Source organism: Amblyomma americanum, chromosome 6 (assembly GCF_052857255.1).
Source record: "Amblyomma americanum isolate KBUSLIRL-KWMA chromosome 6, ASM5285725v1, whole genome shotgun sequence".
In the NCBI taxonomy this organism is placed as follows: domain Eukaryota; kingdom Metazoa; phylum Arthropoda; class Arachnida; order Ixodida; family Ixodidae; genus Amblyomma; species Amblyomma americanum.
The window spans coordinates 46,234,563-46,259,896 of record NC_135502.1 but is presented as its reverse complement, the minus strand read 5'-3'; the positions used below and the strand labels follow the sequence as shown (position 1 = coordinate 46,259,896).

At 46.5% G+C, this 25,334-nt stretch overlaps 1 long non-coding RNA gene across 1 annotated transcript in view; it reads right to left on the bottom strand.

The window, feature by feature from the left end:
• Nucleotides 1-2,547: 2,547 nt before the first annotated feature.
• The window catches only part of LOC144094688 (uncharacterized), a 183,625-nt gene continuing 160,838 nt past the window's right edge, over nt 2,548-25,334 (bottom strand). Inside the window, exon 3 of the long non-coding RNA XR_013306543.1 lies at nt 2,548-2,690. This is a non-coding gene — a long non-coding RNA (uncharacterized LOC144094688). The remainder of the gene's footprint in view (nt 2,691-25,334) is intronic.

Here is a 25,334-nt window from a genome sequence, read left to right as displayed (position 1 = left end):
CACGCACGCACACGCGCACACACACACACACACACACACACACACACACACGCACGCACGCACACACACACACGCACGCACGCACGCACGCACACACGCGCGCGCACGCACACACACACGCACGCACACACACGCACACGCACACGCGCACACACACACACACACACACACACACACACACACACACACACACACACACACACACACACACACACACACACACACACGCACACGCACACGCACACGCACACACACGCACACACACAGAGAGAGAGAGAGAGGGGGGGGGGTTTCGCGGAATGGGGCAAGTAGGGCTCTACGCCTTAGAACATGCATTCACGAGAGCTACAACCCTTTTTTGGAAACATGCACCAACTAGCCCCCCAACAAGTATTACTCAAGAGAGAGGAGCCAGAACCAAAGAGATTTAAAAGCTTAAAGTCAATACAATATAACCTTAAAGCACCTAAACGCTAAAAAATGAGGGTCAATTTGCCTAGTTCACCAAATACGATTTGGATCCATTCACGTATGAAGGTTGTTCGGACTGCGATAATGAGTTAATGCTTTTATACGGAAACTTGGACATATGTGCAGACTTGGACATTTATGCACACTTGCACCAAGGAAGAACCTAGGATATTCTTATGGCTTTGAGTGCAACTGAAACCCGTGGTGGCGCGAATAGATCAGCTTCCCCCTACGTTAGACAACTCGGCCACCGCAGCATTTTTTTGTAGCGGTAGCTACATTACTGTATAGCATTTCGAGCCTTCAGCGTGGCTGCGCCGCCACGCTGTCACGTGGTTGGTAACGTGGTGCGGAGCAGCTGCCGGCGGCACGGCAGCGTGGCTGATCACCTGGTTCGTCACATGGTTGGTCAGTGAACAAGTTCCACTCAGCCAGCTCTAGCTATCGCGTCACTCCAGGTTTAACCAGAGCTAAACCACCGCCAATTTTTTCCTTCATGGAAAACACAAAACTGACAGGCTTCAAGCCTTACTTAACCGGGCCTCGTCCCGCGAGCCCGTCACACAAACTCACGCCAGCATAATCCGATCAAAGGAAGCCAGGCAGGAGGCCGATCTTGAGCAGCAAATACTCTCTTTACCAAAGCACACTGCTCTGTGAACAGACTTAGAAGTGGCGGCTCTGCGTAGCGATCTATGATGGTGCTTTCGACATATTCAGCAGTCCCATGAGCACAAAAATATCACATGAAACTTTTGAACATTCCATTGTAGGCAAAAATCTTATAGTACAGGGCGCGATCTCATTGTATTTATGTGAGTGCGTTGAAGAATGTTTCATAAAAACACGGTATCACTACAAAACATAAAGCAATGATCAATAGTCTCTGGCTTGTGACACAGGCAGAAGCTCACTGGCCATGTTACAAAATTTTCCTTTAGCACGAAGCCATGCGTTGACTGGTCAGGTCGAAGTCGGAAGTTAAAAACAGTATTTGCGGAAGGCTCAGCAAGCATTTGTTGCTCCCGCTTCAATACGCTGCTGTCCATAAAGGCGGGGTAAGGCTGTCAACACATCAATGCAGGGACTAACGTCTCAAACAGGGCTTTTGCCATCTGTCTTCTCGAGCTAATGGCAAATGAAATGTGTTGGCAGTTTCCTTAAGAAAACCCCACAAGGTCCCCTCACTGCTGTTACAGCGGACGTATGCCCAGCAATTGGGGACAGCGGCATTTTTCTACACGAAATAGTTTACGGACGCAGTTTCTTCATATGTTGTAGGATTTCACTGTAACAAAAAATATATCCGCAGATATCCCCTCTGCAGCCTAGAATTCTTTTGCTAATAACGTTTTTTAATCGTCGAAAACGCCCCCGTTCGTTTTCTGTGGCAGTCTTAATTACTCGATGCGAGTTATAAAAAAATAAAAAGAAAGATTGCGCTACGTATCAGAAGAGTGGACCATTACCTTCAAATTTCAATAACAGTACCTTACAATGGCGCAGTAACTGCCTCATTTCTGGGTGGGTTTACCACGAAGGAAGAGAGAAAGATGAAAGTGAAAGAAAAAAGATGGTAAGTGTTGCCGTAGTGAAGGCCTCCCGAATGATTTCGACCGCCTGGGGATCTTTAACCTGCACTTACATCATACAGACCACGGTAGCCTTTCGCGTTTCTTTAAATAAAAACGTGGCTGCCGCGGTAGGGTTGAAACCCGGGTAATCCGGCTCAGTAGCCGAGCGCTCTAAACAGTGAGCCACAGCTGCGGGTCCACTGTCCATAAGTATTACAAGAGAGGAAAACATGAGGAAGGCATTGAGGACAGAAAATTCACACTGGCTCACCCGGGGAAAGTTTCTAAACCGTGCTACGAGGAAAGCGCTAACGAAGCTTTAACAGAGGAGCAAGTGCAGGAATAAGATGTGCGTGAGTTGGAAGGTGCAATTTCGCGGTGACATGAAACCTTAGTGTCGAAACATGTAATAAGCCTACATACGGCAGATGCCATAGAGGTTAGGGGGGGGGGGGGGGGGGGAGGATTGCACAAAGTTAATACTTGTCTTACTCACTTGTGATCAGGGTTGCAGTGTAGCAGGTGACCGTTGTCATGAGCACTGCAGTAGTTGACCATCATGCGCAGTTCTCAAGGTAAGACAGGCTCGCTTACCGGTTTTCTCGAGATTTTTCACTTGACAGGTGTCTTGGTTATCGTTACGGCCTGAAAGGAGACAAATCGCCATTTCTTTCCTAGAGACTGATCCTATCATATATGATCCTATCATATTTTTATTGAGCAGCATAGGGGCGCCTAGTGGTATACAATACTGTTCATGACTTAAAACACAAAAACCTCATGCCTGTCGACACTTTACTTGCGTACACAATGCCCCTAGGCGGGTTCTTTTCACATCATATACAAGACAATTAACTTCATGTCAATTTTTTTATCTTGTTTGGCCACAGCGCATATTTTGTTAATTATTTTGTTCCTCAGGCAGCTTTTCTTTCGCGCTGACGCTTAAAATTTTGCTCTATTTATTTTCACGAATAGCAAAGAGAATAATTATATGTTAAAAGAGTCTAAGTGCTTTACTACACTCAATTAAAGGAACCAAGAAAGTTCTGCTAGTGCTAGACATAGAGGCAAAATCAAGCCATGAGGACTCGGCTACTGAACATTTGCATTATTAAAGCGTTAGCGATTTAAAGCCAAAAAGATTTCAGTGGCGACCAGTGCCACAGACGGGAGCGAAAAAATGGAAAGGTGGCAGTCTAGATCACCGCAATTTAGCGCTGTCACTGACGAGGTGCGGTGGTAGTACAACTCCGGTAGATATTTCTGATCTCAGATCCGGTCATTCCAACTGCCTCCCTTACTGGATGGTTTCTACATGAATTATGCCGAGCACGTCTCAGAGAGTCAACAGACACTTGGGAGGTAGGTTGATTCAGTTCCGTGTGGCATGTGCCTTCCTCGACCGGATAGCGTTTACATAAGCCCTATAAGCAAACTCTGGCTGACAAGGTGTCGACTGATCCGCGTTAGTTTGGTTAACTTTAACGCCGGAACTTACGTGGTGAACGTACGAGCAGACCTCTTTGTGCCGACGAGAGAACAAAACTGACAACTGCATAACATCGTACATGATACGACTCACGTATCACAAGACAGCCTACCCGTGGAATGCGCGTGCGGGATCAACGTTTAGTGAAAATGCGTGCATTCTCTGCCGCTGCTATTACCTAATGTTGCCTGTAGCGGGTCGAGGCTGTGCACTGCTGGTTGCGTGACGGCTGTGCAAAGCGACGAGATCATGGCCTCGGCAGAGTCTCCCGACCCGCGGAATGCAATTACCGTGGCTTGCTACCTCTCACCCTCACTAGCGTAACTACTCGCCCGTTCGTACTTTTGTAGACGAACAATTCAACGGCACAGTGCAACTTCCTTCACAAACACTGCCGGTGACTAACCTAGTTATGTTTTTCATCAAACAGCTGGCGCAATGCAACCTCAGCGCATGCTGAGGTTCTAATTTAGAATGTTCTTTACTAGCCTCTTCAATTAACTCCACCGCAATCAAATTTGTTATAACGATGCCATGGTTAGTTTCTCAATCCCGATAGGTTTAGTACACCTTTTCAGAATAATTGTGCAGGCTGACTGCGGTGGGGAGCAGTGAGTTCACAAGAGTAAGATTGCTGACTTTTTTTAAATGTACACACATAATGAATGTTTCACCTAATATGTTCTGCAATTTTAAAAATATGCTTTATGAGTTAGAAGAGCGCTTTATTTGCATTCCATTGTCAATGGTGTAGCGCATCACAATGCAGTTAAGACGCTCAAACTAATAAGCTATTTAACATGTCTTGAATAGTAATCTTTTATTAAGACTATTGTTCAACTTTTTACTCAGAAGCGTGTAGCCCACTGTAAGTAATATTTATGCCACTTTTTTTAGAATTTTGAAATGCAGTTATCCTTGGCGCTTCGGCAAACAAAGGTTAGAATACAAGGGGCCAGAATACACGCACTTTCAAAAAGCTCACAGGCAAAGCAACGCTTCCGGTGCACATAAGTCGAAAAGGTCACAATTTCTTCTGTCACAGCGCCGAGAGTAATTTTGTTTTATAAGTTCGGTAAATTGGCATTGATATTATATGCCTTTCAGCAATAAGAAGCAGAACAGTAATAGCTCAAAACTGAGCTATTCTGTATTAGTTAACCAGCTTACTAGTTAGCATGTCTTAGCTGCATTCTGATGCGCTGCACTACTGACAATGCTACGCCGAAAAAGCGCTCTTCTAACTTAAGACGCATATTTTCAAACATTGCATAACTTCGGAGATGAAGCGCCTGGTATAGCAGCATGTACTTTTTTCGAATAAAAAAAATGCGAGATATTAAGCTATATAGTCTACTGAAAGGGAATATTTACGCATGTGGAACCTTGAAGACCATAATTTCCAAACTCTCCGACATCTGGGTTCACGGTACCAGGTCCTGAATAACGGGTATGAGCAGTCGCTTTCTGCACAGAGGAGCCTTCCCGAATCTAATTAGTCCATTATCACGCTGGCCATAACGGTCCTAAAGTAATGAGTGCTGGCGATATACCTTTGGACGATTGAGTTTTTCTGTCTGTAATTTGAGCTTCCTGTTCGCTCATATTAGTTCATGTGCTGTCCCTATTAATCCCCTATATTAAGCGGGCTCAGGAGAGCGACGCTAGCGGATTTCAGTTAGCCGTCTGGATCGATCTAATCCTATTGCTAGATGAGCCGCTGCCGCAGAATCCTTGACAAAAATTTGAGACAGACGGAGTCTTGCTCCAAGGGTGGAAGTTGCAAATTGCCCCTGTTCTGTCTTCTGGGTGTCCGTTCCTCTGAACTGTAATATGCTGCCGGCTGAAGGAATAGTGCTTACCACAAAAGTGAAAAAATAGAGCTTACATGTTTCCATGTAACAAACTAATACGCCTTTAACAGGCCCGAACTAGAGAACTACAGTATATGTAACGACAAATAAACTTGATACCTGCATCACAATGTGTTAACACACCAAGTAAAACGAACCTAAATAATTTATTAATATATTCTGCTACGTTTTAAAACGGTGATTGAGACTGTTCGCTTTGGCAAAGGGCATATATATACATTCCATTCAAGTCTAATTAAGAGAACATTTAATTTTCGATGCCCGACGATAACTTTCTATCCGCACAAAAATACATGTGGAAGACGTCCTTCCGCAAGCGTCCTTGCGACATTCAACCCAAAAATAAAAATGATGCTTACGGGAAAAATATCAAGGTGATGTATGTATAACAGATGTAATTGAGGTAAAAATGAACAGAGGTAATAGGAATACAGGTGATAGCTTTTACTAATTCGGAATTGTCGGAATTGAATTACAGCAATCTTACACTTTAGCCAACCAGATGGCCAGGCTGGCCTAGAAATGTCTGCTCGGCAATTGATCATATCCACGCTATAAATCTGGTCACAGAAAAATACAACCTGCATAGATTGTGACAAAGCATTTCACTCAATAGAAGCCTCTGCAGTGATGCATGCGTTGCGGAGCCAAACAATAGAATAGGCATATATATATATATATATATATATATATATATATATATATATATATATATATATATATATATATATATATATATATATATATCGGCTGCACAGCACCGTACTCCTATAGGGCAGAAGTATGCCTACAAGAGGTACTTGGAGAATTGCATTTGAGAAGAGCTTGGGATAAGCCTTAACATAGCATATCTTAATTTCGAGTTTGCCGATGACATTTTGTTACTAAGTGACTCAAAGGACGAATTTGGAAAGCATGATTAAAAGAGTACACAGGCAGAGCTGATCAATGTGTCTAAAAGTTAAACTTAAGAAATTTAATGTAACACTCAGAAGTCTCGGAAGCACACAACAGTTCACTATAGGCAACGAAGCACTAGAAGTGGTTAAAGAATACTGTACCTAATGCAAATATCGCCCGCTGGCCAGGACGTCGAAAGTGAAATAAATATAGAAAACTGGAGGCTAACAAAATACATCAAATTAAGATGCGGACCGCGCAGCGAGTTATAGAAAAGAAAATGGTAGTTGTAACATTAAAAGACATCAATGGATCAGCACTGCTTGGGTAAAAAGTGCAAGACAATGATACCTAAGTTGAAATCAAAATGTAATTGACACGGGCAGTGCACGGAAAGCGAAGACAGAGCAACCGACAGACTTTAAGCGTGTAAGAATGGATACAAAAGAAGGGCAGTGTAGCAGTGGGTGGGAGAGTGCCAGGTAGATAACTACTAATGTAAAGTTCGCGAGTATAAGGTGGCAGTAGACGTAGTCAGGCTCGTGATGATTAATATTATTATGAAGGTGATGATGTGAATACGTGTATTATAGGTGCTTAATATTCGGAAACGGATTAGCTCTCATGCAAATTTAGTATGATGCGTCTGTTCTTTTGAAAGAGTTATGTTATCTCACTTTCAGACACTTTATGTGTTGGTTCAAGGGTTATGCATTTAAGTGCTTTATTTGTCTAGGATTATTACTCTACTGTGCCGTTTACGGGCAGTGTCTGCTATTATTTAGAACGTTTCCTATTTTGCGGTATTAGAAAAGATTCCCTGTACAAGGACGCAAGTAGTGCAGGGACGAAGCGAGGTGAAAGATCGTTGCCACAATCCAGTTCCGTCATCTGCGTTGTCACAACCATCTTGTTGTGAGGCCCGTTGTCAAAACCGTCAACTCCGAACGCCTCCGTGACGCCTGGGCGTGAGAGAACTTTCTTGCCTTGAGTATACTCCTGGAAGTTTCAGTCTCGCTCGCTTGCTTTTACTATTTTTCAAGTGTACGTCTGTATTGTGATTCAATTACCACTTGTACCCAGTTGCTTTCTTGCCTTATTATTCATGTAATTAAGCTCCTGCGTTCCGTGCTAGTTGTTTACACCGCGTTCTTTCTTAATATCCTCGATATTGTGCAATTGTTCCTCCAGCTACAACTATTTCGCTTCTTTAATGCGTGCAAAACAGCAGTTTCGTGAACTCCTTTCTTCGATCCACGCCGGTGCACCTGTCGACAGGCCTAATAAGTTTAATGTCTTAAACGGCTGCGTACTGGGAGGGCGGGTAACCGTAGAGGGGATCTGCGCCTTACCTGCCCAGGGAGGAAGTTTGTGACCCTCGTCTTCCAGAATGCGCTATGATAGAAACCACATGGCGGATAAGGCGTTTCTCAACATCGTGGGTGCACAGCACCATGAAGTATCATGACTGGTTTTAGTCGCTCTTGCCACTTATTCGTTCCTCACGCTGCCTCGACCTCAGATATTACGATGTCTATAGATAGATAAAGGGGAGGAGAGAAAGGCAGGGGTGTTAACCAGAAAGGGGTTCCGGTTGGCTACCCTGCACTGGGGGAGAGGAATTAGGGGATTAAAAGGAGGAAGAGAGAAGGGAAAAAAAGGCATAAGATACACACACGCACAACGCTGTCAGAATTTGTGACTCAATCCAGTCGCTCTCAAGAAGGCAAAGAGTGTCTGCTGTGTCGAGGCAGTCGACTGCTGTGGCCACGGACCAGGGATCTTTTGCTCTGTTAATGGGCGAGGATCGAGGCGGTCCAGGGCACAATACAGTGTATGTCTTGCACTCGCAAATGCAAGGCACTCACAGAGAAGATACGTTCTCAAGAAACTGTTCGTCCAGCAGTGAGTAATAGAAGCCGCCTCATCTGGGTTACCTAGCTCGCGGTCCATGCTATCAGAATAGGTTCCGGGTCTATAAGCTGATAAATTTTTCATTTTGCAATTTTGATGGCTTCCGTGAACTAAGTTGCCGTAATTTTCAGACAGCCGGTATAGAGGCTACTGGAGCTATGTTCTGGCTAGAAAAAAATTTCTTTATGACATTGCCCGCCCATGGTCATCATAGCACGACGGGAACCGGCTATAGAAAATTTCTACTCGCCTTAGGTACAAGACTGAAGCATTGATGTGGGCGCTTTTGTTTTTGCTGGCACCGGGAACTTTGCTTCTCCTGAACTGACGGTTTCTGTTACACAATTTCTTCTCTGCGGCACCAAACACGCAAGTCTATCTTGTGGTTGCCGACTGCGACGCGACCAAAGCTACACGTGTGCATTAAGAATGTGTATAACCATGGTAGTACAAAGACTTAATGGCAGGGATCAGACGCGGGAGCAGTTTTCTTGAAATGAAGATGGCCCCAAGCCGGCGTACAATGTGTGAGCCGCGCGATGGCAGCAGAACCGCAGGACATAATGACCGTAATAAACTGGTGGCCAAGGCCTGCTATAACGGGCGACTTTGAAAAAAAAAAGAACTATAATCGCTGTACGGCGTAGAATTTTTACATTTAAATGCGTAATGTCCGCGCTCTATCGTCCAGAAAACGCCTCACTCTCTTGCATGCAAGTTTGGCACAGACACAACCTGTGCAGCTCTGATTGGAGCACATGACCACCTTCCATCTGATTTTCATTTTATTCCATGGTCCAGGCGAGTTCGATATAACGCAGAGCTGAAGAGAACAGAGCAGCGTAGTTGCTATTTTGTTTTTTTAAGCACAGAAAGGTACTTGCTGTGCTCAGGAGGGTAAATAAAAGCCGTAAAGTTTTGCTGTAAAAAAATCATACCTAGCATCCTACTCACAAATTCTCTTGTTGCATCTGAGTCTAGATCTGAGAATTGAGTGAAAGCACATGTCAAGCGCAATCATATTACCACATGTACACCGATTTGCTGATTCGCCTTTGCGAAGCAGACAGACTTTGGGCGATGCGCAAACGATCAAGCTTTGCAGCAAAATGGCTGTCCAAAAGTTTGCAGCCATAATAGAATCCTACAGTAAGAGCTACATCTAAAGGTGTTGTCGGTAATTTCGAGTTGCGGAGAAATTAGGTCCAACACGTTTATAAAAGGAAAGCACTTACAGGCAGCAGCGTTTTAAGAGGCAAGCTGAGCATTACTCTGACATGCAATTCACCAGGCTGCTCTGGGCACTACGATAATATTCTGAGTGCTTCAGAGTGAGCACAACAGGCGGTGGCCTTCGACAATTAGATCGCAGTGCGAACTGACAGCTCTAAGAAACGAAATAAAATCCTCTTTAATAAATCGAGTTTATTTTCGCAAGAAAAAATTTCGCTTGCAATTTTTGCAGGCCATTAAGCATAATGCAGGTGAGTGCTTTGGTTTTTTTTTAATTACTTTTTTTCTGAATAAAAGAATAAAATAATATTTTTCATTGTCCTGCGAGGAATATAACGCGGTCAGTCACTGCCAGTGACACGTTGGCTATAATTGTTATTCGCAATGGCTTAACTGCATGAGAAAACACAGAACAAAAACGAATTGCATGACAGGATATTTAAATCGCGACATAAAGAGCTTCACGGAACCCGGAGAACAGCAAGGTTTGCTATCTTTTCTTACGAACCCTAAAAATTACAGCACTTGAGGATATGGCCTAAGGTTATATAGAAAGCTGTTTGGTTTGCCACAGCACCGGCGTCCCCATGCAGCTCCATTAAAGGCAATGATGTCTACCAACCAGTTCTCTTAACCGAGTACTCAGTTCCAAGTAGAAATACGCGTGAAAACGGTTTTGCTGATGTACAATGCCGATGACGAAATATTGGCTCTCATACAGTTTTCCACGATTCTCCGCCTCCAGGTCAGAGATGCTAAAGTGATTTAATAATGAATACTATACGATTTCAAAATAATAATTTTTGTCTGTGTTCATCTCACCGCTCTCAGCCTGGCAAACTCGATACTCAGAAATAGTGCTTAATTACGGGCTGCGTAACATAAGCCCTGCGCTTGCAATTCCCCGAAGAGAAAAGAAAAATGGTGTAGTACGCACTGCAATGTACCAAGCTGTTCACACGACATTACACCTTTACAAAGATCCAGGAAGCCACCCTCGTCGCAATAGTCCCCTTCCCCTACACCGAGCAATGGGTTACTATAACCTTCGTTTCTGTATCTATCAGTTTCTACACGATATTTTAAAATAAGAAATTATATTGAATCGAATCGACAATCACCAGCATAGCGGGCAGCTACACATTAAGCATTTTACTGTTCGTGAAGCGGGTCAGGCGAAAGGGTTATTCTTACTTTGGTTTGACTGTTTCAAGAAAAAGAAAATTAACGCTGAAATAACGAAACGCTTCGGTGAAAACGCAGTACCAATTCGCAGAAAGCGTAATAAGCGATGTGAGGACTATCTGTATTACCGTTATTTTTTCGTGCTTTTAAATGTTTCTACTAACCGGCATGCTCCGAAAACTTTGTTTGCAAATCATTACTCACGAATACGAAGGCTGTTGCCTGCTTTCGCCACGTTCGTAGGATAGGCAATTCACATTTATTTCTTTTGTACTGTACTCTAAACTTATTTCAGCAGAAACTATCTCATACGGGTTAGCTCATGGTTTATGAGTTTATCTTAGCGACTAATGCTATGAGCGACGCCGTAGTGGAGAGCTCCGGACAATTTCGACTACCTGAAGTCCTTTACGTATACCGAAATCGCACAGTCCACGGGCCTCTGGCATTTCGCCCCCCTCGAAATGTGACCGCCGCGGCCTGGACGAAAACCCACGTCTTTCGGGTCAGAGGCCGAGCATCATAACCATGCAGCCACTACGGACGCTATTTCCGAATACAAATACGACACGGAACTTGTAAAGTTTGAAACTCCTACACTATGGCTTTAAACGTGTGGCCTATACGCAATGTGAACTAATTGTAGGAAAACTTACCTACGTACGTGACACATTGGCAACAGACATTCGTTGCCGCCATACCGATGCCCAGAAAAACTTCAACTCTGCCTCTAAAAGACTAGACATGGGCCGACCTTCTAGATTGAGTCGCAAACAGGCAGCAGCATGTCCTTTGGAGTGGAACTCTTTGAAGCTGAATGTGGGTGGCAAGAAACGGCGACCGCAAAAAAGAAGAGAAAAGCACATCGGGTGTGCGCGTGCTAGTGGCACTACCCGCGCACGATGCAGTGAGCGAACCGCAATAAAAACAAAAAATAGTGACAAATTGCTCACCCACCGCAGACGCCACTGTGTTTCGTACTCTGTGCACGGCAGGTAGAATAGAAAGTGTGCAGGAATAAAGCAATAACCCGGCGGAAAGGAGTCGACGCATGCGCTCCCGAGCTTCACTCGATGGCTGACTGGTCGATTCTCCCACAGCCATTTTCACGCTGAATGGGGACGCGAACTCTGTAAGCGACTACAGGAATGACCACGTCACTTCCAGGCTACTCTTTGCTGCGTGTCTCAATCGCGGCGAAACAAGAAGAGAGATAAATGAAGTCTGTAGAAAAAAAATAAAAACAAAGCGAGGAGGTATTTCTCGGCATCCTTCTCTGCTTGTGTCCTTTCTGCCACCGAGTTGCCTCGTCGAAAGCACAACCACTGGCAGGGAGTGCAAGAAATAACGCTTCAACACCTTTATGTGTACATACACGAACTGTTTCACCTAAGGCTTTACACAATTTTTAAAAATAGAATTTTTGAATTAGAAGAGCGCTTTTTTCGGTACAGCATTGCCAGCGCCGTAGTACATCAGAATAACGCCAAGACGTGTTAGTTTGGAGGCTGGTTAGTTAATATTAAGTAGATAAGATTTTAACTACTGGCGGCCTCCCTAATTCTGAAAGGCGTGTAGACCACCGTAAGTAATATCCATACTACAATAATCAGCATGCTCCTTGAAAATTCGGCCAACCGCACGATTGTAAGGATGAAGCCGGGATAGCGGAATGACAATATAAAGTACAGAATAACCAGCCTGTATTGGAAGAGTACAAGGCCTTATTGCGCAGGCAAATTGTTCAGGCAAGAATTGCGTCTCTGGCGGCAGCACGGTGATAATCACAGGCTCTTTCGTGGCATACGCGTCCGGTGCACGCGGATGACTCCCTACCTAAATACCCAGCTACTGCAGGATGCCCCGGCTAAGTGCCGCCGTGCTCTCTGGTGCTGTCTGAGAGTGGTGGGCCGCTTTAGTTGCTTCCTCGCTCTACTGCGCCTGAGAGAACTGTGTGCAGAACGAGAACGCCTTAGCGATTAACGGTGACTGCATGGCATCATGATGATAATAACGATATGTGCGTAAGCCCATCATAACAGAAAACTACTTTGCGAGACTTCCTTCTTATTCTGGCCTAGCTACCGTGACTCATAAGAATAAAATTAAAAAAGGGAATTTTTCTTTGAACATCGCAAAGAAAATCGAGCCTGCAGCGCGCGATGCCTCTGTTCATTGCTAAGCTTTAGCGGGGAATTTTTCATTCGCAGTATCTCCTCCCACTAGACGCAGACAAAATACATAGGCCAGATTAGCACTTTGGATCGTGCATTTTTCTAATACTTTGTTCTATGTTTATTTTGTGTGTGTGTGCGTGCGTGCGTGCGGTGCGTGCGTGCGTGCGCGCGCGTGTGTGTGTGTGTGTGCGTGGCTGCGTGCGTGCGTGCGTGCGTGTGTGTGTGTGTGTGTGTGTGTGTGTGTGTGTGTGTGTGTGTGTGTGTGTGTGTGTGTGTGTGTGTGTGTGTGTGTGTGTGTGTGTGCGTGTGCGTGTGCGTGGTGCGTGTGTGTGTGTGTGTGTGCTGTGTGTGGGTGTGTGTGTGTGTTTGTGTGTGTGTGTGTGTGTGTGTGTTGTGTGTGTGTGTGTGTGTGTGTGTGTGTGTGTGTGTGTGTGATTGCAATTTTTTATGGCGCAGATTCGTTAATCACTCTTTGTGAACCGGAATGTCTGTTGGAAATCAAGCGTGCCAAAGGTGAATGTCTGCGTAGATTGTAAGCTACTATATGCTATATTCTTCCTTTTTTGCATATGTTATTGAATTTCTATTTCTTTATATTTTTTTATTTGCACTTCGAACAGTCTAAAAATGTGGCGCAGCTGCCGCCTCCACAGATGTCTATAGAGGGGGCGCAGTTCCTCTCAAGTCAGCGTTCTTGGTTGGCTTTTTTGCCACGCCCCCAGCATCCAGATATGGTGCTGAGTAAACTAAACTTGAAACTCAATTTAGAAACATTTCCGTTAGTGAAGTGAGGCTCCTCAGAGGAGAATTACTAACAAGTTATGTATTAATGTCCTGCACGTAAATGTAACGATTTGAATTAGTTTATTAGGGGCTGTTACGTCTCGCCTACGACGCGCGGTATAGCCGGCGCGGATGCAACGGATGCCGCGGCTTCGTTCATCGCTGCCGCAACGCCTCCCGCCAAGCGCGTCCAGGCAGGTTTCAGTGCCACGTGTCGTCGTGCGTGTGTGGTGTGTGTGTGTGCATGTTTTGCCCACGCTTGTCAAAGCGCGGCAGCCGGGGAGAGGAGCTCGCCCAACTGGGAGGCGAGGAGGTCTGACCGGCGCCGGCCTGGCGGACGCGCCCGTCACGTCTGGACATGTTCAAGCGTCGCCGTATCGGACGCCTCTTCCCAAGCCGTTCCTTCTTGCCCTCGACTCCGAGGGTATAAAAGACAGCTGCGCCGGGACGCCAAGGGAGAGACTTCGATACCTTCCTTCGAGTAACGTGGTCGCCCTGACCGGCTGCTCTTTTGCGATGCCAGGAATAAACAAGTTGTTCTGTTGCCAGTCGACTCATCCTTTGCCGGGACCTTCGGATGTTTCCAGCTTTGCCCCAGGCCGCCAGGCCAACGCTACCCTTGGGGCTTGCAACCCAAATGCAACAACTGGTTGCCAGCGGTGGGATCCCGACAACGGAGGCCAGCAGCGAAGATATGCGGTCAACTGTATGCTGAGCAGCACAACGACCATCCGGGAGCAGTGCAACGAGCCTGTGTGATGACTGGTTGCCTGCAGCGGAACGACTGCGCTGAATTCTTGGCTGCAAGGTTTGGTGAGTGCGGGACTTTCTTCTTCTGAGTTTTGCCAGGCTTTTGTTAGTGTCAGAAACAGAGCTGGTAATTGTGGTTGTCGTTGCTGCCGGGTTAGTTTGCGGCAAGACAATAGTAGGCAGTAGAGAAAGCAGCATTCGGAGCAGCCATGGATTTGAAGTCGTTGCGCAAACCGAAATTGCTGAGCTTGCAAGAGAGTTGGGTCTAGATGTCTCAGACAACTCAGAAAACCAGAACTGCTATGGGCTATTCTTGAGTTGGAGGCTGAGGATGACGAGCTGTCGGAATGCCTTGAGACCATTGAGGAGAGGGAGCAAAAAGAGGAGCGCGAACGTAAAGAGCAAAAAGAGAAAGAAGAGCGCGCTTTGGAAATGAAGCGTCTCGAGGTAGAGATGGAACGCGCTCGTAATGGAAGTCAGGCACACGGTGCAGGAGAACGGGTATCGTTCAAATGACTGACCTGATGCGGCCGTTTTAAGCTTGGAGAGGACATTGGTTTGTTCCTGGTTAACTTTTGAGCGAACGTGCGAGAAGCAGGGGTTCTCTCGGGAAACGTGGCCACAGCGCTTGCTCACTTTGTTACCCGACGAGGCGGCCGACGTAGTCGCTCGCTTGAAGAGAGAGGAGGCAGAGGATTTCGACCAGTGAAATCGAGTCTGCTAAAAAAGTACAGGCTGTCAGCGGAGGCGTTCGTCGGAAGTTTCGGGAAAATGAAAAAGGCTAGAAATGAGTCATATACAGAGTTTGCCTACAGGCTTATGTCAAACATGCAGGAGTGGCTCAAAGAAGAGAAAGCGTTTGGTGACTACGAGAAAATTCTGCAGTGTTTCGGGCTGGAACAGTTTTATAGTCGGTTACCTGAGAACGTGCGGTATTGGGTCTTGGATAGGCCAGACGTTAGTACAGTGGCTAAAGCCGCCGAGCTAGCCGAGGAGTTTGTGACGCGTCGGGCTCGCGGAGCTAAGGACGGTCAAAAGGGTGAATTTGGCTCCAAGTCTGAGAGGCCGAAGTTCACACCCATGAGAGCAAGGGGGGACACGCGTAGTGCGGATGCGAGTGAAAGCAGTCCGACCGAACGTAAGGAGACGGCGGCAGCCGAAGCCGAACGCAGAAAGCGGTTCGAGGCGAGGCAAGCGCGCGTGTGTTATACGTGCCAGAAGCCGGGTCACTTTTCGGCGCAGTGTCCAGAAACAAAAGCAAAAGTCGTGTTTTTGTCATTATGCAGCACTGACGAGAACATGAAGCTTCTCGAGCCTTACATGCGAGACTTCCTCATGAACGGGAAAGAGTGCCGAGTGCTTCGTGATTCCGCAGCTACAATGGATGTAGTTCACCCATCTTACGTAGAACCCGATATGTTCACGGGCGAGTGCGCATGGATCAAGCAAGCCGTGGAAGCTCACAGCGTGTGTCTGCCCGTAGCAAAAGTGCTTATTGAAGGACCTTTCGGAGCAATTGAGACGGAGGCCGCAGTGTCATCTATGCTGCCCCCCCAGTACCCGTACCTATTTTCGAACAGGTCCGATCACCTCCTGCGCGAGAAGGGGCTTTTGTTTGGTGAGGCTAGCGTTCAGGCCTTAACCAGATCGAGAGTTCGGGAGCTCGCTGCAAAGGCGGTAGTTGCGGGGCCGACGTTGTCGAGCAATGAGAAAGGGTCGGAGGCGCAGCAAGCTGATATTCAGAGCACGTCCGAACTGAATAAAATTGAGCCTGTAGCGCTGAAGGCACCAAGTACTGAAGAGGAAACGCCCGACACGGGAAAGTTAGAAGAGCTATCTGCAGATTTGCTCATCGCACCTACGTCCGATGGACTTAATAGGTTGCTAAAAGTCAGCCGGTCGGCTTTGATAGCCGAGCAAAAAAAGGATGGCAGCCTAGAAAACATGCGCTGCAATGTCAAGGAAGGTATCGCCAAGAAAAATGTTCGTTTTGTGGAAAGAGGTAGGGTCTTGTACCGGAAGTATCTAGACCGCAGGGGAGTCGAATTCGATCAGCTGATCGTGCCTCAGTGCTACCGTCAGGATCTGTTGCGCTTGTCGCATGGCGGTTCGTGGTCCGGACACCTAGGAGTTAAGAAGACTAAGGACCGTCTCTTGCAAGAGTACTATTGGCCAGGGTGTTTTCGTGACGTAGAAACCTTTGTGAGGACATGTGACACCTGTCAGCGGGTTGGCAAACCAGGGGACAAATCGAGGGCGCCGTTGAAGTTGGTGCCTATCATTACGGAGCCTTTTAGACGGCTCGTTATTGATACAGTGGGACCTCTGCCGGTAACAGCCACGGGGTACAGACACATTTTGACTGTGATCTGCCCAGCGACAAAGTTCCCTGAAGCAGTGCCGCTTAAAGAACTCAGCTCAGTTGAGATTGTCAATGCACTACTGTCCATATTTGCGCGAGTTGGTTTTCCTGCGGAAATCCAGTCAGATCAGGGCACAGGGTTTACTAGCGCTTTGACGACAGCCTTTCTCGAAAGGTGTGGGGTAAAGCTGTTACACAGCTCAGTGTACCACCCACAGTCGAATTCCGTTGAGAAGCTCCACTCCGTCATGAAGCGCGTGTTGAGAGCATTGTGTTTTGAGCAACAAAGTGATTGGGAGCTGTGTCTGCCTGGGGTGATGTTTGCATTAAGGACCGCGCCGCATGCGGCTACGGGGTTTTCGCCAGCTGAGCTGGTGTACGGTCGCTCGCTGCGGTCTCCGCTTCGCATGCTTCGAGACTCGTGGGAAGGCAGGGGCGACGACCCAGTCGTGGTCGAGTACGTGCTTAGTCTCCTCGAACGCTTAAGAAGGGCACAGGAGTTGTCAGGTGAAGCAATGGCAAAGGCCCAGCAGAGGGCCAAGGTTTATTATGATCGGACAGCCAGGGCCCATCGTTTTGAGGTGGGCGATGAGGTAATGGTATTGCGCACATCGCTAAAAAACAAACTCGACGTGCAGTGGGAGGGCCCAGCACGGATTGTTCAAAAACTGTCGGATGTTAACTACGTGGTGAGTCTGCCAGGAAAGCGGAAAGCACAGCAAGTTTACCACTGTAATCTGCTCAAACCCTATAGACAACGGGAAGCAGTGGTGTGTATGATGGTAAACGTTCCCGAAGAGCTTCCGGTCGAGCTTCCGGGACTAGGCTCAGTGACGAACAGGGAAGACACTGATCAGGTCATTAGTGACTTAATCATTAATGCACCGCTGTCGGCTGAGCAGAAAACCGAACTACACCAACTCTTACAAGAGTTTCAAAGTCAGTTCTCTGAGAGGCCTGGTAGGACTTCTGTCCTTACTCATGATATAGAACTTACCTCCCCAGAGCCAGTACGATCCAAGGCGTACCGGGTGTCACCCCGCCAGCGCGATATTATGGAGGCTGAGGTAAAGAAAATGCTACAGCTCGGTGTTATTGAGGCGGGTGAGAGTGATTATACCTCCCCTTTGATTTTAGTTGAGGTACCGGGCAAGGAACCTCGTCCTTGCGTCGACTACCGCAGGCTTAATTCCATTACTAAGGATCAAATTTATCCGATCCCTAACATCGAGGAGCGCCTTGAGAAAGTTAGTAGCGCTCAGTTTATTTCCACCCTAGATCTTGTCAGGGGTTATTGGCAGGTTCCACTTACAGAAGAGGCTAGTAGGTATGCGGCGTTCATTTCACCAATGGGAACATTCCGTCCTAAAGTTTTGAGTTTTGGTTTGAAGAACGCGCCATACTGCTTTTCAAGCCTCATGGACAAAGTGTTGCGAGGACAGGAAGAATTCGCTTTACCGTATTTAGACGACGTAGCGATATTCTCCGCATCCTGGTCTGAGCATATGGCACACTTGCGGGCAGTGCTAACCCGCCTGCGCGAAGCGGGCTTGACAGTCAAAGATCCCAAGTGCCAATTAGCACAGGCCGAGGTTGTATACCTCGGTCACGTGATTGGACAGGGTCGTCGCCGCCCCTCTGAAATAAAGGTGGCCGCTGTGCGAGACTTCCCGCAACCGCGCACGAAGACCGATATTCGGTCGTTCTTAGGTGTCGCCGGCTACTATCAGAGGTACATCCCCAGGTACTCCGATATTGCGGCTCGCCTGACGGATGCTCTAAGAAAAACAGAGCCCCAAACAGTCGTCTGGAGCGAGACAAAGGAAAGAGCTTTTAGCGCCCTAAAGAGCGCCCTAACAAGCCAGCCTGTGCTACGATCGCCAGACTACACAAAAGGGTTCGTTGTTCAGTGCGATGCTAGTGAGCGAGGCATGGGCGTTGTACTGTGCCAACGGGAAAATGGAGAAGTGGAACACCCCGTCCTTTATGCTAGTCGTAAGCTGACCTGTCGTGAGCAGGCGTACAGCGCCACCGAGAAAGAGTGTGCGTGTCTCGTGTGGGCCGTTCAGAAATTGTCATGCTACCTAGCCGGCTCGAGGTTTATCATTGAGACGGATCACTGCCCTCTCCAATGGCTGCAGAACATCTCTCCCAAAAATGGCCGCCTCCTGCGCTGGAGCCTCGCTTTGCAACAATATTCCTTTGAGGTGCGTTACAAAAAGGGGAGTCTCAACGGTAACGCCGATGGCTTGAGTCGAAGCCCCTAACGTAGGAATCCGCCTCAAAGTTGTTGGTTACTGATGTTTTCTTCCTAAGGCAGGATTTTTAACATATTGCTTTTGTTTAGTGTTTCAAAGTGATTATGTGCTTTCTAGTGCAATTTTCCAATTTGTGGACGCGTTCTGAGTGCTGCTTGACTACTGTAAGGAACTAGGCAGTAGTATAAAAGGGGAAAGAGCATGGCAGAGCTTAGTGAGGGTTGTCTCGTGCTTGCTGACTGAGCGGTTGCGTTTCGGCGTAGTTCTAACGCTTGCTGGGAACGAGCACAAAAATGGCAACTCTCCTGAAGTGACTTTGCAGTGCCCTGTGTGATCCTGAACCTGAGAACGAGGCCTTCTCTGTGCGCTGCGCTGAAGCAACGTCGAGGGACGACCGGTTTCGTTTACGAGCATCATCGAGCGACATCCCTCTGGACAGCGGATGCAGTCCCCTGACCATCGGGATCTCCTTCTCCCGGCGGGGCGGTCTGTTACGTCTCGCCTACGACGCGCGGTATAGCCGGCGCGGATGCAACGGATGCCGCGGCTTCGTTCATCGCTGCCGCAACGCCTCCCGCCAAGCGCGTCCAGGCAGGTTTCAGTGCCACGTGTCGTCGTGCGTGTGTGTGTGTGTGTGCATGTTTTGCCCACGCTTGTCAAAGCGCGGCAGCCGGGGAGAGGAGCTCCCCAACTGGGAGGCGAGGAGGTCTGACCGGCGCCGGCCTGGCGGACGCGCCCGTCACGTCTGGACATGTTCAAGCGTCGCCGTATCGGACGCCTCTTCCCAAGCCGTTCCTTCTTGCCCTCGACTCCGAGGGTATAAAAGACAGCTGCGCCGGACGCCAAGGAGAGACTTCGATACCTTCCTTCGAGTAACGTGGTCGCCCTGACCGGCTGCTCTTTTGCGATGCCAGAATAAACAAGTTGTTCTGTTGCCAGTCGACTCATCCTTTGCCGGAACCTTCGGATGTTTCCAGCTTTGCCCCAGGCCGCCAGGCCAACGCTACCCTTGGGGCTTGCAACCCAAATGCAACAGGGCATTAAAATTACTTGATCGAATATATTTTCGTCGATTTTTTCCTTCTGTCTTTATGCGCGAAAAGCACTCACATGTCAGTGAATTCGCCACAATATAATGATGCCTTCAAGAATTTAATACTTGAAAGCAAGTCCTTCGCATTTTCTTTGAGACATTTTGCACCACCATGATCTTAAATATCGAAGCAACACAAGGTTCCAAAAAAACAACATTTCTTTTTCCTCCTCTCACACGGCTTTATGTGACACCCTTTTCTTCCGCCTCGATTGACGGTCCCCTGGCGTACGAGCTAACAGGTTTTTAAATAATGACCGAGATCACAGGTTTTTCCCGTTCCTAAAAAAACAGCATCGTCTCTTAACCCTCCAATAAAATTTTATTGGAAACAACGCCAAGTGGCTCTCAAGTCATCTCTTGGCAAAAAGGAAAAAGTTCTACTGTTATGTTTTGCGGGCATATAATTTCTGTTTTGTTTTTCACAATAAACTAAGGTTTCTATTGCGGTTCTTGCTTCAACAGGAAGAGGAAATGGAAGTTCTGTATCGCCGCCTTCTGAAGTGCATAATATGGGCAAATAAGAAAAACTAACAAAAATATACAAAGACATCTTGAAGATGTTCATGAAGCAGCACTCGCCGGGGAAGGAAGTGAACAATTTTTTTCTGCTTTCATCCAGCAGTGTAGCGTAAGCGGTAGGAAGCAGCTAAAAGCATCGTTAAAATGCACCTTGGAGGCCTCGTGTCGCATGAGACTTTTTCTTGTTGCATCTAGCACAGGGAACCGTGCGGAAGTCCTTTAATGGACTGCTTCCTGAAACCCCAGAGTTAGATTCTTTGAGTTCCTAGCTCAGAATGACGTAACTTCTCAACAACCGGCGCATTCGCTTAAAGGCGAAACTCAGAGAGTGATAAAAAAAAATAATTGTATCCGTTTTAAGCGCCAACTAGCAATGGGTGTTGTACTATTTTTTGCACAACCACATGCGAAAACTTACAAGTTTACTAAAGCCAAGAAATTAAATTTTTGAGATTAAGCGAATTTCTATGCTACCATGCATTGGGATGAAGCAGCAGTGTTGAAACCAATTACACCCCTAAAACTAAAGGTCAAATCTTACAAGAGGCGGGAATGTCATTCCAGAGCTCAGAAAAAGCACTGAACGTCTAAAATACTAGAAACGAAAGTGTGTGCTGATGACGGTATAGTGAAGCTTGTGGGGGTCACAATAGCGAAGGTTTACGAAAAGAGGAACTACAGCTATCACAAAAGGGCCTTCTAGTGGGCCCTCCTTGAACTAATTCTCCAGTCTAAGGAAAAAAGGCAAACAGGCAATGTACAGAAATCACTCGAGACGTTCGATTCCTTCCCAGTTAAGGTGATATAGCTCCAAGGCCATATAGCATCACACGTAACAACAACTCAAGTTTTGGCCTGAGGTAGGCGAGAAGTCGCATTTTTAACCTGGCAAGTGCATGCGTCTAGCATACTTATCAGCTAGGAATCATCACATCAAAATAGCGGGTGTTACAACGTTAATGGCCTGAGGACACAAATAGAAGCAAAATTATTAATGTTGGCAAAACCGTTCAGAACCTAAGATTCTCAAGCGATACAGTTTGCCCTTCACATTGTTTCCTGTTCAATGCCACCTTGTCCGAATGAGAAACTGCGAGAAACAATACAAAAAACGCAGAAACCTGTTGCCCTTTTTCCCATGCCGCATTCCCACCTTTTTGTGTTGTTTCGCGCACCTGTAGAATAAAGTGGTTTAGAGCAACGCCGTTTGAAGTTCCCTCCTCTGTGCCTTTAGCTAAGTGTGCGAGAGGGCATCCATCACCTGCTGTGGGTCTATTATGCACTGAGGTCCACCTGTATCCGGCACCTGGAAGCACCGGAACTTCTCTGTGTTGTTAGCACATGCCACTCAGCGAGAATGGCGGGTGGAGATACGACCGCAACATGAGGAAGTCGGGGATGCAGACAGTTTAGCCACAAGCTTATATTAGAAAGAGGAATAACAAATGCGGAAGTCAGCTGCTGTCGGTCTTGTAGTGTGTACATCGACCGCTGATCACATCTTACGATAAAAAAAGGAATGAGTTCAGCATTTTTGAATGTACCGATTGCCTAAGGTTTCCTGTCCTTCAGACGCGATAAAAGGAAAGACAATGATAAAACGCTCTTCCGCTGCAAGAGCGTGACGCCACCGATGCCTCAGCTTTCACTGAATTTCGTTCGCATTGCACTCACGTGAATATGGTGTCACGATTGTTTTCATGCTTTGGTCAGGCACTTTCAAACATACTAAGACGTTTTCAGGAAGATTGCATTACCATGTTCGAGGTTTTTTTAGATTATCGCTAACCATTTGAACCTGACTGTAAACTGCAACATTTCAGAAATCTGACGTAACTTAATCTAGACCATATCGACTGAAATCTTAAAAAAATGCTACTAAAAAAACTATTTGTTTTTTTTTTAGATGGTGAAATCGACCTCTTGCTGACCAGATCGTGAGCAAATTGCCTACCTTGGCAGGTGGCAGTCAAATTAATGATTGGTCGAGAGAGGTTGCGCTGACACAGCAACCTATGTCGCGGGATGCTTTCCTAGCACGATTATTTTCATTGTTTGCTTATATGTAACTATCTATACTATTCTTGAAACAGTCAGAAATAAAACCTAATGCTTTGTCTGACTGCTAGAACGTCACATCACCAAGTACAGAGCGACAAACAAAAATTCAACGTTCTTGTTGGACTTCGGTTAATCGGAAGATTTTCCCTCTAAAAGTAGGGATTAATTAAATACAGAATATTCGTTCGTATGACTCAGAGAACCCAGTACTTGATATGAAACAACCATGCTTGAATCTTTTTGCCAGCTACAGCCATTAGTCCTCGCTAGGACCACGCTGCAGCCTTGATACTTTCGGTCCGGACGCCAACTCTGACCAGTAACGACGACCGGATACCGAGACTAATCATTCACAGAAAATCAGGGCAGCGCGTCCGTCCGGAGCACGCCTAATGACTTCCTTCCGAGCTTAGCTCTGTCCTTCGCTGGCAACGCTGCCTTGGACGACGATAGTTAGTAAAGCTCGTCCGCTCGTGTTGACACATTTAACTACTTAGCTAGCATGCGCTCCCTTCGTAGGCCCGCGGTCAGGACAAGCGAATTGAATACTGGCAAAACCTTCACCATAGGGAATATACTCTCATTTATCGTACCTCGCCATTGGCTATAATTTCATGCTCTGTACACATAACGGCTAATGACGGAAACGAAGTTAGGGAAGAGCTGTTTCCATCCTCGACCTCGTTCCTACCACCCTAATGAGGAATGCAAATTCTTCAGATGGAATGTACACATGGGCATACAGGAATTCAGGGATAGTTAGTAATACTTTTTTAATGGCGCCTAGTGCAGAAAGAATTGAGAATAAGAAGGCACAAGACTGGCTCCAACGTTCGCAAAATCATCTTCGCTATACTTTTTGAATGACCACTATAAAGTCCAGAGCAACGGTACGGTGAGAAACATTTTTAATAGGCAAATGCTTTTTCAGCCAGAAGGCAAAAAACTGTGCTCTCTATGTTGCAAAAACGATGACGGTAATGAAATATGCATATAGTTTCTGATGGGAAAAAGCACGTAAGAGCATTTGGAAAGGAGGGGCGACTGTCATATTTCTAGTCTCGTCCAGTCATTCTGCGTCTCTTTTAGTGTAGACAACTTAGCCATTTAGCGTTTTCTCTGAAGAACAATCTCGCTATCAAAAAATAACGACAAGAATAAAGAAAAAACTCTTGATGCTGTTCGTTTAGTACCATAAAACGCACTCTGAGACTTCGTTTTTTTTTTAATTTCGCAGGTCTAGTATCCAATATTCGCTCATTTTCCTCTGTCCACACCTAAATGCACTCAGGCGCACACGTACCCAACTGTACAAATGTCAACACCTGTTCGACTACCGTGCTTATCCTGTCCACAAGTTTCACTGTTCACATCTCCAGGTTCCTAAAGTTGTGAAACGAGCCGACAGCATTACCGATATTTCTTTTATACCCGGGCTTCAATGGGAGCTCGATGCAGCAATAAAGATGTATGTTACCCTGCAAAAAGAAACTCTTAATGTCTCTTTATTTAACTGTTTGCCCATTTTCTTCATCGGTACGTTTCAGTGATGCATCTGTCCTGCCGAGTATACTACAATAATCACTTGGCTGTAGTTGTTCGCGAGGATCAGTTACAAGCGACTTTCGTGAAGGGTCACTAGAACAAAAAAAAAATAGTACATTGCTTGCCACACGCGCTCTAAATGCCCTGTATTACTGCAGATTGAAAAAATTATTTATGGTAGTTTCCTCTTCATTTAATATGCTTGTCGGTTACATGAAGCAAATTTTTGTCATAAAACAGGGCATTAAAATTGGAGACAAAAATAAAGAGCAGGCACCACCGGCACTAACTTGCAACTCACGTTTGGTACACGCATAAATATAAACTATTTCCACCGAAATTTTTATGCCGACACTCCGCTGAGTGAGACAATTGGAAGTAGCTTAAATGCAGCAGGGCACAGCTAAGCGTGCTTTCTATCGAAAACTCGGGTGTGGCGGCAATTTTGCATTACCTTGAATAGCTTCTCTGCTTCGCGCTCTATGGCGCGCGGCTGCAGTTTTATTGCGGAAGCGTTCATTTTTTACTCCTTGTTTCAAATTTTGCGTTTTCCTTCGCCGTACATTTAAAATCCCAAGGCACGTTTAACCAGCAATCTATCTCCTATGCACACAGGCAGTAGAGAGAGAGTCTGATCTGAACTTGAAAGCCAGACTTTTATTGGAAAGCCGGGTGTCTAAGCCTCTGGCCCTCTCAATTCCGCTCTGACTGGGATAAACAATTTTTAATTATCCCCCCAACCCCCAAACCCCAATACAGGTTTTGTCTTGTAGCACCCTGCTGCCGATCATGAGGCTGGACGTATTATTAGGGCTCACCGATAGCCATTCGGTATTGTGTCACCTGTGCTACGTTGACTAGCTCACATTGGTGTTTCATCCTTGGTTTGCGGGTGGCCACACACTGTCTAAGTATACTGTGACTGTTACCCACATGAGAAATGGGTCGGTCCTGTGGAGCACTGAATGGGTCTTTTAGGGAGTGCGTAACATATTCCCTCGTCTCCAAGGTGCTGCTAGGCGTGGCATAGCTACTGGGGAGGTCGTGGGCGTGGTGGTGGTGGTGCTAAACTTCATGCAGTAAAAATCTTGGCGCTTCCTTAGGGCCCTTAGTACAGGGATCCTATGACCTCAACTGTTT